The following is a 12,265-nucleotide window of genomic DNA, read 5'->3' as shown; positions in this document are numbered from 1 at the left end:
AATCTCTGCTTCCAGCAGGCGATGGTACTGGGTTTACAATGTGAGTGGACATTTTTGTTCAGCAAGACAATATCATCTGTCTCATTAAATAAAGTCATTTGAAGCATTGGTTTTACAGTTTTGTTCATACTTAGTTTGGATTTTACAGTTGTGTAACAGTTACAAGCATATGGAGATTACTTTACATCTAGTTTGGTGGTTGTTCACATTTAAGTTGAACATTGAAAGCTAGATAGGCATAATAGCTTAGAAAAAAAGGCAAAGTTTGAGGACTGGATGTGGTTTATGGCATAGTGATTCTCCAATTTGTTTTGATAAACTGGAATTGGGACACATACTCTTAAGGGATCTCCAATGAACTTTGTTCTTTTGCTTTAGTTATAATTTTTTTTAATTGATGTCATATTAAAGTAATTAATATGCATATTCTGGATCGTATGTCTGTCAGGCAACCATGATTCCGCTACCATTTTTTGCTATGTACCTTTCATGTAGTTTATTTAAATGAAATTTTATAAAACTTATTTAAGATCTGTGAAGGTCTGTGGAACTTTTGTCCTCTTAAATGTGTCCATACATTACTCAAGTGTGAGAAATGCTGACCAAACTGCATCTTTACTATTCCTGGACAATGATAAATCCAAAGACCCTGAGATCTGGAATTTAGTCCTAATCCTGAGGCCCATAAGAAACCAGTTAACCAGTATTATGCTCCGAAGATTGAAATGACTGGATCAGAATAGTAAGGGGTGGAAAGGAAATCTTAACCTGAAAGGGTCACTAAAAATCCTATCATTACTGGCACCCTTTTCCTCTAACAGTAAACATTTAACCCATCAGGACAGATACTTGTTTATCTTCCAATTAAACTTTGACAGGTGTATGAATGACTCATTAACTACATTTCTTATAAAACTTTATTGACCATCCACCATATTCAAAGAGCTGTGGGGGCTATAGCCACTTCCCATTTAGGAAAGTTCATCCAGTCACTCCTCACACAGCAGGTTACAAGCAAAGCAGTGCTCGGCTATGAGCCAACCATATGATAAAAGAGGCACTACCAAGCTGTTGCAGAAAGAAAGATTATTCATTAAACAGTGTCGAGGCACTTGGACAAAATCCTGTCATTGCGTCCTCTCACACTATTCCTGAAAATATTTCCAGAAGAAATAAAAAAGCTTACTTTTTAAATTATAAATTAACTCAGAGCAAATATAGGTAGATACTTTTGGATGGAGATAGGACTATTTTTTTGACCGCAGCACAGAGCTTGTAGGATCCCCGCCCAGGGATCGAACCCAGACCTACGGCAGTGAAAGCACCAAATCTTAACTGCTAGACCACTAGAAAATTCCCGGAAAGGACTTTCTAAATAAAAGCTATGGAAGAAATTAAAAAGATTGGATGAAAAATAATAATAATAAATAAAAATAAGAAAGATTGGTTGGCTTGACGATGTAAAATTTTCTCCCTAAAATGTCTCAGGGAATCACCAAATAAAACCACGGGGGAGCCAAGCAGTTAAGCTACTTACAACATACACTCAGAAGGGTTAAAATGTGTTGTTTGGTGTTTTTTGGCTGCTCTGAGTGTTCGTTGTTGCTGCAGGCTTTCCCTGGTGAGTGGGGCCTACTCTCTAGCTGCTGTTCCAGGGCTTCTCATGTAGTGGCTTCTCCTGTTGCAGAGCCCAGGCTCAGTAGTTGTGGCCCACAAACTTAGTTGTCCTGGGGCACTGGCAGCCGAACTCTTAACCACTGGACCATCAAGGAAGTCTCAACTCTTTAATATAGTAAAAATTAAATATATTTTTAAATTAAATTTAAATTAAATTTTAAAATTAAATATATTTTTAAATTAAATTTAAAATTTTAAATTAAAAAATATATTTTTAAATTAATACATTTAAAATTTTAAATTAATATATTTAAAAATTATAAAATTATCTAAACTCTTTAATATATATAAAAAAATTTGAAAATTAACAAAATGTACCTTTTAATAGAAAGTTGAGTAGATGTCATAATAGATAAAAACTTTATGTGAAATAAAATTTTACATATGAATATTAGGGAAAAAGTTCACTCTAAAAATTGAGATGGTAATGCAAATAAAACTAAGATAAAATGTTTTATACAATTTGTTAGCAATTGAGCATATTCTCTAGTGGTAAGATTGACTTTATAAAGGACATTTAGTTGCTATGGAGAGTGTAAACTGGAAAACAGTTTCTTGAAGATAATTGATGTGTATCAAACACCTTACAAATATTTATACCCAGATACTTTAATCCCATTTCAGGAATTTATTCTATGAAAATAATCATCAATCACACAAAGATTTATGTAAAAGAATGATCATCATCTAATAATTTTGGAAATGCAAACGATAAAGCATAAGTTGAAAAAACAGGATACAAATATTCCAATCCCATGATATTATAAACACATGAATCCCTCACACTCACATAAGATGAAAGGCTACAATTTTTTCAGATGTGTAGTAATAGCTTTGAATCATGGATAGGGTTGACTTATTTTCTTTTTTACACATGTCTGTGTGTTCTAACTTTTCTGTATTTCATAAGCAGAAATAATCATTATAAAAATAGAAATGCCTATATTTTTAAAGGGTTTGACAGTCATGGGACAAACCTAACCAGTGAGGAGCATATATGGACTTGTATGTGTGAAGTGGGAGTTAGGAATTAGAGAACAGAATTCAAATTAGGCATTTTTGTGCTCTGCTAGTAGGTCCATTTCCTTCTGAAGAGAATTTCTCAGAGATCTCAGAGTCTTATCTCATTCTTTGCTTGCATCTCAGTCTCCTTGTGACTCAGTTCCTCACAACCTTGAGGGCTATCAAGGGCTATCAGCCATCAGCCCTGTTCTTGGTCTTGCTCACATTCTGAAGCTGCTTGAGTTTCTAGTTCCCTTCAGCCAGTTCACTCGCTCAGTTGTGTCCGACTCTTTGCAACCCCATGGACTGCAGCACGCCAGGCTTTCCTGTCTATCACCAACTCCCAGAGTTTGCTCAAACTCATGTCCATCAGGTCGGTGATGCCATCCAGTCATCTCATCCTCTGTCATCCCCTTCTCTTCCTGCCTTCAGTCTTTCCCAGCATTAGGGTCTTTTCCAAGGAGTCAGTTCTTCTCATCACGTGGCCAAAGTATTGGAGCTTCAGCTTCAGCATCAGTCCTTCCGATGAACATTCAGGACTGATTTCCTTTAGGATATCTAATTCCCTTAACTACAGTTAATTTAGCTACATTGTGGAGATTTGGATTTTTAAAAGCTACTTCCGTGGATAAATGCCCTCAGGACAACCAAATTAATTTCTTCCTCCAATTAAACGGTATATTTTGAACATAACTGTGTAGTTCTTGGTAGAATTCAGCATTACAGTGGCTTTTCATTTTTAAGGAACATCCCTTTGCCTGACTGGTCCCTCTGAACATTGGCATCATGAAGACATTGTCATGAATAAGAAATCAAATTAATTTTCCAAGTCCTAGTATAGCCCCACTCTACCAATATCTAAAATCCAAAGGCTTCCTTTTTATTAACCTACTTTTGTTTAATGAAACTCCAGAGATTAGCTGCTAAGGTTAATTACATATAGCGGAGGACTAGCTGTGTGACCTTAGGCAGGTAACTTCTAGATTTCAGAGCCTAGCTTCAGCCTACCTTCTCCTCCAGTGTAAACGTGAGAGGTGAGTTGCATTTCAGAGGTCTCTCAGTTTCAAAATTCCACAGCTCGAGTTAGAATTACTAAGAAGCTTAATATATGAAGTTGCTGATGCTGTGTTTGACATTTTGAGAATGAAGCGCTTAAGATTCTCTAGGAACTGTCCAAAGCCCATTGGGTCTGGAATGAAGGGAGCATATCATAAAGCAACCATAGAGGACTGGCCCGTTCTTGCAGGTATCCCAAAATCAGGCCAGGGAAGTGATGAAGTGATTAAAGGGGTTTAAGCAAAGGAGTGAGTGACAAGTTTGCTTAAGGTCATTTATCATTCCACCCAAGACATCTATGCCCCTTTGTTGACAAGATTTTTCCCCTAATGATTATTTTGTTTTTTTAAAAAAAGATACAAAGTATGCAAGTACAAAAGGATATATTGTATAAGGAAATGGAAATTTCAGAATCATCAGTTTCCCAGTCACCCACCCTCTTAATACAGAAACTCTGTAAACATAGCAAAACTACACGTGTTCTCTTTTGCTTTAACACAGATCATAGCATGCTATACACTCTTCTGTCCTTTGTTTTCTTTATCACCAAACCAATAATGCCAGTTCCCACTGATAAATAGTCTTTGCTATTACAAAGAAGTAGTTTCAACCAGTTTTAGTACTGTTTTTGTTCTCCTCTTCAAGTAAGCATAGACTCACAGAAGTCTAAAATTGAAAGGGACCAAAAATCTCATCTAGTCTCAGCTCTGCCTTTTACAAGGAAAAAGTTTGTTACCAAAGAGTCACGTGATTCCTCAAGGTCTCAACCCCTTAAAGTAAGGCTGGATTCAGAACTGGGTTGTCCTAATCATCTTTAGGTCCCATTATACTTCTTGATTATAAAGTTATACTTGTTGCAGTTAAAAGTGCTTTTTAAGTGATATGCATGGTAAGATCTGATTTAATCTTTAAGCAGATATGTATGAGCACAGAAATGAGTTTGGAAGGCCATGCAGAAAGATGCTGTCAGTGGTAATCTTGGCAATGCAGGCAGCAAGTTTATGAGGTATAAATCGCATACCATACAATTAACCCATTTAACCCATTTGAGTGTACAATTCAATGGTTTTTAGTATATTCACAGATTTTTATACCTATCACTACAATCAATTTTAAAACATTTTCAGTATCTCCAAAGATACCCTGAGCACATTAGCTGTCCTTATTTACATTTTTTATTCTTATTTTGTATTTCCTAAAAATTTTGAAGTAACTGGTACTGTTATAATAAAAATACATCTATTTGAAACAGAAATAAAACAATGCAATATTCACTGTGAAAATATACAGAGGAAATAGAAAGAAAAAAATATTTCAAATAAGACAAAATAATTGTACTATTTCTGATATAAATAGATATAATATTTTGGATAATTTTCTCTTGGTGTTTTCTGTGCATATTTATATATTACAAGGAAATAACATAGTTTACTCTTACTCAGTTATATATGAGCATTTTCTCAGGTCAGTAGATACTCTCTGAGAGTATGATTTTTTGACTGATGTAAGACTATGAGTCCATCTCACCACACCTTTTGGTGTCTTTGTCCCCATACCCTCTATTATCCTTGCCAATTTGGGAATTTAAAAACTTCTATGTTTTAATTTGCATTCTTTTGATTGCTATTGAGATTGTAACTTGCTCATAAATATATCAACTATATTTTTTCAATTTTCTTTTTATTTAATGCCCTTTACCTATTATCCCATTGGAATGTTAGTGTTATTTTTATTGATAAGAATATAAAGAGCTTTCTATTTTTCTTTCCTATTGAGCACTGACCAGGTAGAAATTCCAACCTATAAACAAGTTTTAAAGATTAGCTTGGTTTTCGCTTATTATATCCCAGATTTTTTAAAGTGGGACTAGCTGCTTTTCTTTAAGGGGACTCTTCATTTCTATTTTACTAAAGAAATCACTAAGGATGAGGGGCAGTCTGTGATTCCTTGCAGTTTGATGAAACAGTTCACCAATTTCATTCTAAAGCTCCACAATAATACCTTATTTACTACTAGTAATATAAAAACTATTTTAATAAGGTATGATTTTTCTAAGTAGGCAGGTAAGTTATGTTGAGTCAAGTTCACCCACTCTTGTAAAAGGTAACATCAACACTTTGCCAACTGTACTAGGGTATGTAAAATGCACTCAAGGCTCACTCCATTTTTCTTTTTGACAACCATGAGTTTTCAAGCCAGCGAACAGTCTGAATTTTTTGTGTTTGATATTAACTTTTTCTATTGACTTATCGTTGATTCACAGTGTTGTGTTAATTAACAGTCTGAAGTTTTAACTATGACTCAGTTCCCCCAAGTGCTTCACCAGAGTACAAAAGGTTACCAAATCCTCCAGCTGCTAACCTAGAGATCCAACGTGGAATGAAAAAAGTAAACCTATCACTCTTCAGCAGCTAAAGATGTTGTACTCATCAGTATAACTTGGAAAGGAAAAGAAATACATAAGCAGCAAAGAAAAGATATTGATGACAGCAATTATTCCTGGATAGAAAATGGTCACATAACCCAGTTGGTAGAGAGAAGAAAAAGGCAATTTATTGATCTGAGTGAACACACAGCAAAGGCTATTCCATACAACCTCTCAAAGAGCTGAGACAAGCTTTCAATTTAGAAAACCGTACTCTATTGCTGGTAAAGGTTGGGGTTCCCTGTTGACAAATCAAGCAAAGATTTGTTGACAAATCAAATGTTCATCAGAAGGTCTTCTACTGTGAATTGTCTGCTTCTACTTAATTTTCAGTTTTATGTGTTAGGCACCAGTAAATTTAATACTCAGAACACAGCTCTAATTATTAATAGGTACTATTTGTTTTTTTAAATCAAAACAAAAACCGCTTTATTATCTTTACAGTGATCATTGTTTAACCTTTAAAAAGAATGATGGAGTCTTCTATTTTGAAGAGAGTTTAGAAAAATGTAGTACAGCCTCCACTTATCTTTTCTTATTGTTTTTCAACTTTTTTTTTTTTTGAGGATTTTGTGATGCTATAGTTTCTTTTTAAAGAAGACTTTCAAACATTTAAAAAAAAATAGAATAACAAACCCCATAAACCTATTGCCTGGTTAAGCAACTATCAAGATCAGGCCAGACTTGATTCACTTATTTCCCATGCCCCCTTACACACCCTTTTTTTGGTGAGCAGAGGAAAAAAGTATTATTCAGAAGTAAACTTCAGCTGTCATATCATTCTATTCCTACTTTTTCAGCAAGTATCTCTGATACATAGGGACATTTTTTTACCCAACCATAATGCGACTATCATACCTAACACAATTAATGATTACTTGGTATATCTCCAGTTCAGATTCTAATTGCCTAGATTTTCTCAGAAAAGTCTTTCATCAAATCATGATCCAGACAACGCCTGCTTATATCATTTAGTTGTTTGGCCTATGATTAAGTCTCTTTTAATTTTGAGATCATTTAATCCTCCCTCCATACCCCACCCTCATATATGGATGTGAAAGTTGGACTATAAAGAAAGCTGAGCACTGAAGAATTGATGCTTTTGAACTGTGGTGTTGGAGAAGACTCTTGAAAGTCCCTTGGACTGTGAGGAGATCCAATCAGTCCATCCTAAAGGTGATCAGTCCTGAGTGTTCACTGGAAGGACCGATGTTGAAGCTGAAACTCCAATACTTTGGCCACCTGATTTGAAGAGCTGATTCATTTGAAAATACCCTGATGCTTGGAAAGATTGAGGGCAGGAGGAGAAGGGGACGACATAGGATGAGATGGTTGGATGGCACTACCGACACAATGGACATGGGTTTGGGTAGACTCCAGGTGTTGGTGATGGACGGGGAAGCCTGGCGTGCTGCGGTTCATGAGGTCGCAAAGAGTCGGACACGACTGAGCAACTGAACTGAGCTGAACCATACCCCACCCTCACCCATGTTTGTTATTGTTGGTCATGGTGGTAAGTGAAGTTGATGCCATTGATTTGTTGATGAAACCAGGTCACTGGGTTCCACTTCCATTTTACTTTTTAACTGGAGGAGAAATAGAGGCTTAAAAAATTCGAGTGAGTCCCCCATGAAGAGGTAGTTAATCAATATAGAGCAGAATTCAGAGCTCCTAACCCCATCCTATCATGCCCTTTTCCCATATATAATGTTGTCATGCTGTTTTACAATATCTATGACTTTAAAGTTCTAGTGGTTCAGAACGTATTAAGAACATTTTAAGCTTAATTTCTTTTGGGATTATTTACATTTAAAATTCCTACTATTTCCCAAAAGTTAGTCAGGATTTAGAATTTGCAGCTTGCGTTTCCCCAATGCCTGGTCCATTGAAGTTACTCTATAAATGTTACTTTCTGAAAATATACAAAAACTCACTGAAAAACTTAAGTTTTCAAAAATTCCAAATAAAATAGAAACTCATAGCAGACTAATAAAAAGTACAAGTGCTTTGAATCTGAAACAAAATTATTCAAACAATAATAAAATGCACCAAAAATTGAGATCAGGCATTAAAACTTGGAAAATGTCAAAAACAAATTGATTTATGGAAACCTATTTTAGTTAAGCAGGACTTATATTTTTTTACTGGTGATAGAGTTAGTACATGAAGTAAAACATGATCATTGGTAGTTTATATATTCTCAGGAAGCATGAAGGTAGAGAGGGCACAGGGAAATGAAGGCCAAAAACACATCTTTCATCCCTTTCTGAAGAGTCTCCGGAGAAGGAGAGACGAAACAAAACTTAAATCCATTTTAATGGCTCCAGCTTTGTCCTTTTTAACAAGTCAACCAACAAATCATTTTTTTTAACCAGTTTTAGCTAATAAAGACTTTTATTTGCATATGCTGTTTGCAGTCTTCCTGCGTTCAAGAACTCTGATTAGGAATTGTTACTTTCAAACACCACAACTTCCTCACATAAAAATGAAGAATTCTTGGCCACGTTTTCCCCTCCATCCTCATAAGGCTGTTAAACCAGGGGTCATCTACCACTCTCTGGAGTTTATTTCAATTCTTAAATATATCTGAAGTGATTTAAAAATATTTGTTACAGTAGAATAGAGTCTGCATGGTTGCTGCTGAATATGTTTTTCTTTCTTTCTTTCTTTCTTTCTGAGAAGGAAGGAGAAAAACACATTGTTTGAAAAACATGTTTTTAAAATAATTTTATAGATTGCAGATTTTGTAAATGATCATGTTAATTGTTGGGAAGGGGTTCCCAACCTTGTTAATGTCCCCTTCGCATTAGGCTTTTGTTCCCCAGCATTGAATATGTCATTTTCTCCCACAGACTGCATTTCTAGGGGTATAATTGCTGTCTCCATGTAAAAGACAACTCATGTGCATAAATTTCCACTCACTGAAACAAGACTGCCTCCCCTAATTTTAATGCAGATGTGATCCAGGGGGTAGGGTTACACTTACTCCCCCAAGCAAAATGAAACAGATTATACATTAAATATTGTCTTTGGAACCAGGTGCACAGAAACAGCCAATTACCTAGACAGCTCATCACGTCCTGATATGTTTATCACATTGTTTTTTGTTTTCTCTTTAAACATTTGGTGAATTATTCTGAGGCTTTCATTTCTTTATAATGAAGAGAATATGCTTATTAATAAAGGCCACTTTTGTGTGATTCACGAACAGTTGCCTCACAAAAAGCCTTTAAAACCACGTTTGAAAGTTTCTGAACTGAACTTGAGTTCCTGTGAAGACAAAGCCTTATTACTATGAAGAGGAGCAGTTCTGGCTCTTCTGCTTCTGCTGCTTCCTCTTTTCTACATAACTGATATCGAAAAGCAATTTAAAAGAGGAGAAAGGATGTGAATTTGTGAAGAAGAGAGATGGAGGGAGAGTGCTTCTGTTTATCCTTGAGATATTTTATATGGTTCATACTTAAAGGTTACAGTATCCATATTAATTTATCACATTTTGGTCACTGCTAATTCTACCATCTTGAATTTTTATGCATATTATTACTTCTTTGGGGTTTTGAATTCATTGAAAATGCTGATGAATTCAAGAGCTCTTTCAAGGCTGGTTTCTATTATTCTAAGAGAATTTACCACTTCCTAACAAGGGGCTATTTTAGATTTCCAGCCATTAAATTTCAAAGAAATGTGAAGAAGAAATAGAGTGGCAGCAAAGATGGAATTGGTGCAAACCATCAGCAAGGTTAAAGTCAGGGGGCTTTGTGGTGGGCATGCCTGACAGTGGACCGAGGGTAGCGGTGGTTAAGGATAGGGAGGAAGAAGATGTTACTGGAAATTCCAGGGAAAGGCTTAAGAGTAAACGGCCTAGAGATCAACCATCTGCTGGTTGAGTGGTTCCACAGGTACTAATTTGCTGAGAATCAGTCCTTAAACTGTATACTCTGAAGTTCCTTTGGAAGTTAGGGGTAGCTCTAAGCAAAGTAGGTGAAAACAGGAAAAATTCTCTATATGTGAACAGGGAAATTGAGTGGAAGCCTTCAGTTCAGTTCAGTTCAATTCAGTCGCTCAGTCGTGTCTGACTCTTTGTGACCCCATGAATCACAGCATGCCAGGCCTCCCTGTCCATCACCAACTCCCGGAGTTCACACAAACTCGTCCATCGAGTCGGTGATGCCATCCAGCCATCTCATCCTCTGTCGTCCCCTTCTCCTCCTGCCCCCAATCCCTCCCAGCATCAGGGTCTTTTCCAGTGAGTCAACTCTTCACATGAGGTGGCCAAAGTACTGGAGTTTCAGCTTTAGCATCATTCCTTCCAAAGAACACCCAGGGCTGATCTCCTTTAGAATGAACTGGTTGGATCTCCTTGCAGTCCAAGGGACTCTAAAGAGTCTTCTCCAACATCACAGTTCAAAGGCATCAATTCTTCGGCACTCAGCTTTCTTCACAGTCCAGCTCTAAGCCTTATGTTATTCTTTTTGATAAACATTTTAGAGAAGATGAAATACATAATGTAGGAGTAGGAAAAGAACTTGAAATCATCAAAACTAATAATAATAAGGAAATTCTTCATGTATTGCTATGAACTGAGCTCTTCAATATAGTGATAACTGGGAGGAAAAAAAGGCAATTGGATCATAGGCTACCATTTGAGTTTAAAAAGAAGGAGAGATAATACATTTGTATTGGCTAGTATAATTGGACAAAAATTATTGGAGATAGCAGGATGGAGGAAAAAGGAAACAACAGAAAGACAGGGACGGGGTAATATGCTTCACTTCTTTGAAAAGGAAAAAGTTCAGCGTTTAGAGGAAAAAATTGCTAGGTCTGGAGTGAGGCAGTCCTGATTCTGATTACTGGTTCTAGCACTTTCTGACTCTATGACTCAGTTTCCTTATCTGCACAATGAGAAGATAATACTACCTGCCTTATGAGGGAGCTGAAGATATTAAGTGAAGGAATATATAACCTGCAGGGGAGGAGGTACAGTGCCTGGGATACATTCACTCAGTGCAGGTGGTCACCATTATTCTTAGTAATACTACCACTGGCTTTCTCACAGATGGCTGGGTATTTGGGGAAGAGGGTGGAAATGGGTTATGAGAATAATTTACTAGAACAGAGCATTTTCAGCTCCGAAGGAGTTTGCTGAAGGGTTCAATACCAACAAAAGCATTTATAGATCACCTCTCTGCACCTGGCACTCTTCTCTGCAGAATTAACAAATAAGGACCCTTTCCTGAGCTTCATATCATGCACCTCTCTTTTCAAGTTCTGATGGAAAATAGGACACTACCAACTGGTCTGACTTGGGACAAGCAACAAAAGTGTTAGCCAAGGAACTTTTTTGCACTTTTTATGATTTTTTAAAAGTGGGGAGAGAGGGAAGAGAGAGGATATTTTCCCTACTATCTACATGATTGTAGGCAGCAGGCTGGGTGGCTTTGCCCTGGGCAGGCAGTGAAGGAAATGGTGTTCCTTGCAGATATATAGAAGGTGTAGCTTAAAGGCTCAACTGACCTGTGAATTTAAGGAAGCAGAGAATGAGTAAGTGGATACAACCTTGAATTTATGTTCCCCCAATCTGCAAGATTCCACAGATAGACCCTGAGTGGTTCTGAAAACTCAGAAATTATATGCAGAAGTGTGTTTGTATATGGTAATATGCATTTTCAGGGTAAATACATAACTTTAATCAGATTCTCAAAGAAGGCTGATCTCAAAAGGATTAGAAGGCCCTGCTAGACTGACGATGATTTTGTGATTCATCCAACATTGGGAACTTGAGGCCTACACAATAAAGATTTTCCTAAGATAAAGAATTAAAAGACCACTGCTCTGCTATGGTTGCTTCCTAAGCTGGTAAGTTTGCATGTCTGTTTGTGTTTTGCCATATTCATTTTTATTATTACTTGCTGAATATTCTTCTTTAAATTTGTTCACTTTTTAAACTTAAATGCCTAGTTTAGACTCATCCTGTGCAAAAATATCTGTGAAATCATGGGTATATTGTGCCATTTGCAGTTCTTTTCCTAGTGTATGTTAGACAAAATTTATTACTTTTAAAATTTAAAGATGTTTGTATCATTGCCAAAATCATTTATTGCATAC

The 12,265-nt window shown here is 36.4% G+C and overlaps 1 long non-coding RNA gene across 1 annotated transcript in view; it reads left to right on the top strand.

Annotated features, from left to right (window-relative positions):
* The first annotated feature begins 1,603 nt into the window (after positions 1-1,603).
* LOC132659212 (uncharacterized) overlaps positions 1,604-12,265 on the top strand; it is a 42,151-nt gene continuing 31,489 nt past the window's right edge. Inside the window, exon 1 of the long non-coding RNA XR_009599334.1 lies at positions 1,604-12,265. This exon is cut by the window's right edge and continues 24,105 nt beyond it. This is a non-coding gene — a long non-coding RNA (uncharacterized LOC132659212).

The sequence above is a fragment of the Ovis aries genome, chromosome 2, assembly GCF_016772045.2.
Source record: "Ovis aries strain OAR_USU_Benz2616 breed Rambouillet chromosome 2, ARS-UI_Ramb_v3.0, whole genome shotgun sequence".
NCBI lineage: Eukaryota > Metazoa > Chordata > Mammalia > Artiodactyla > Bovidae > Ovis > Ovis aries.
Note: the sequence above shows the minus strand (reverse complement) of the source record. Positions and strands in the feature narration are given on the sequence as shown.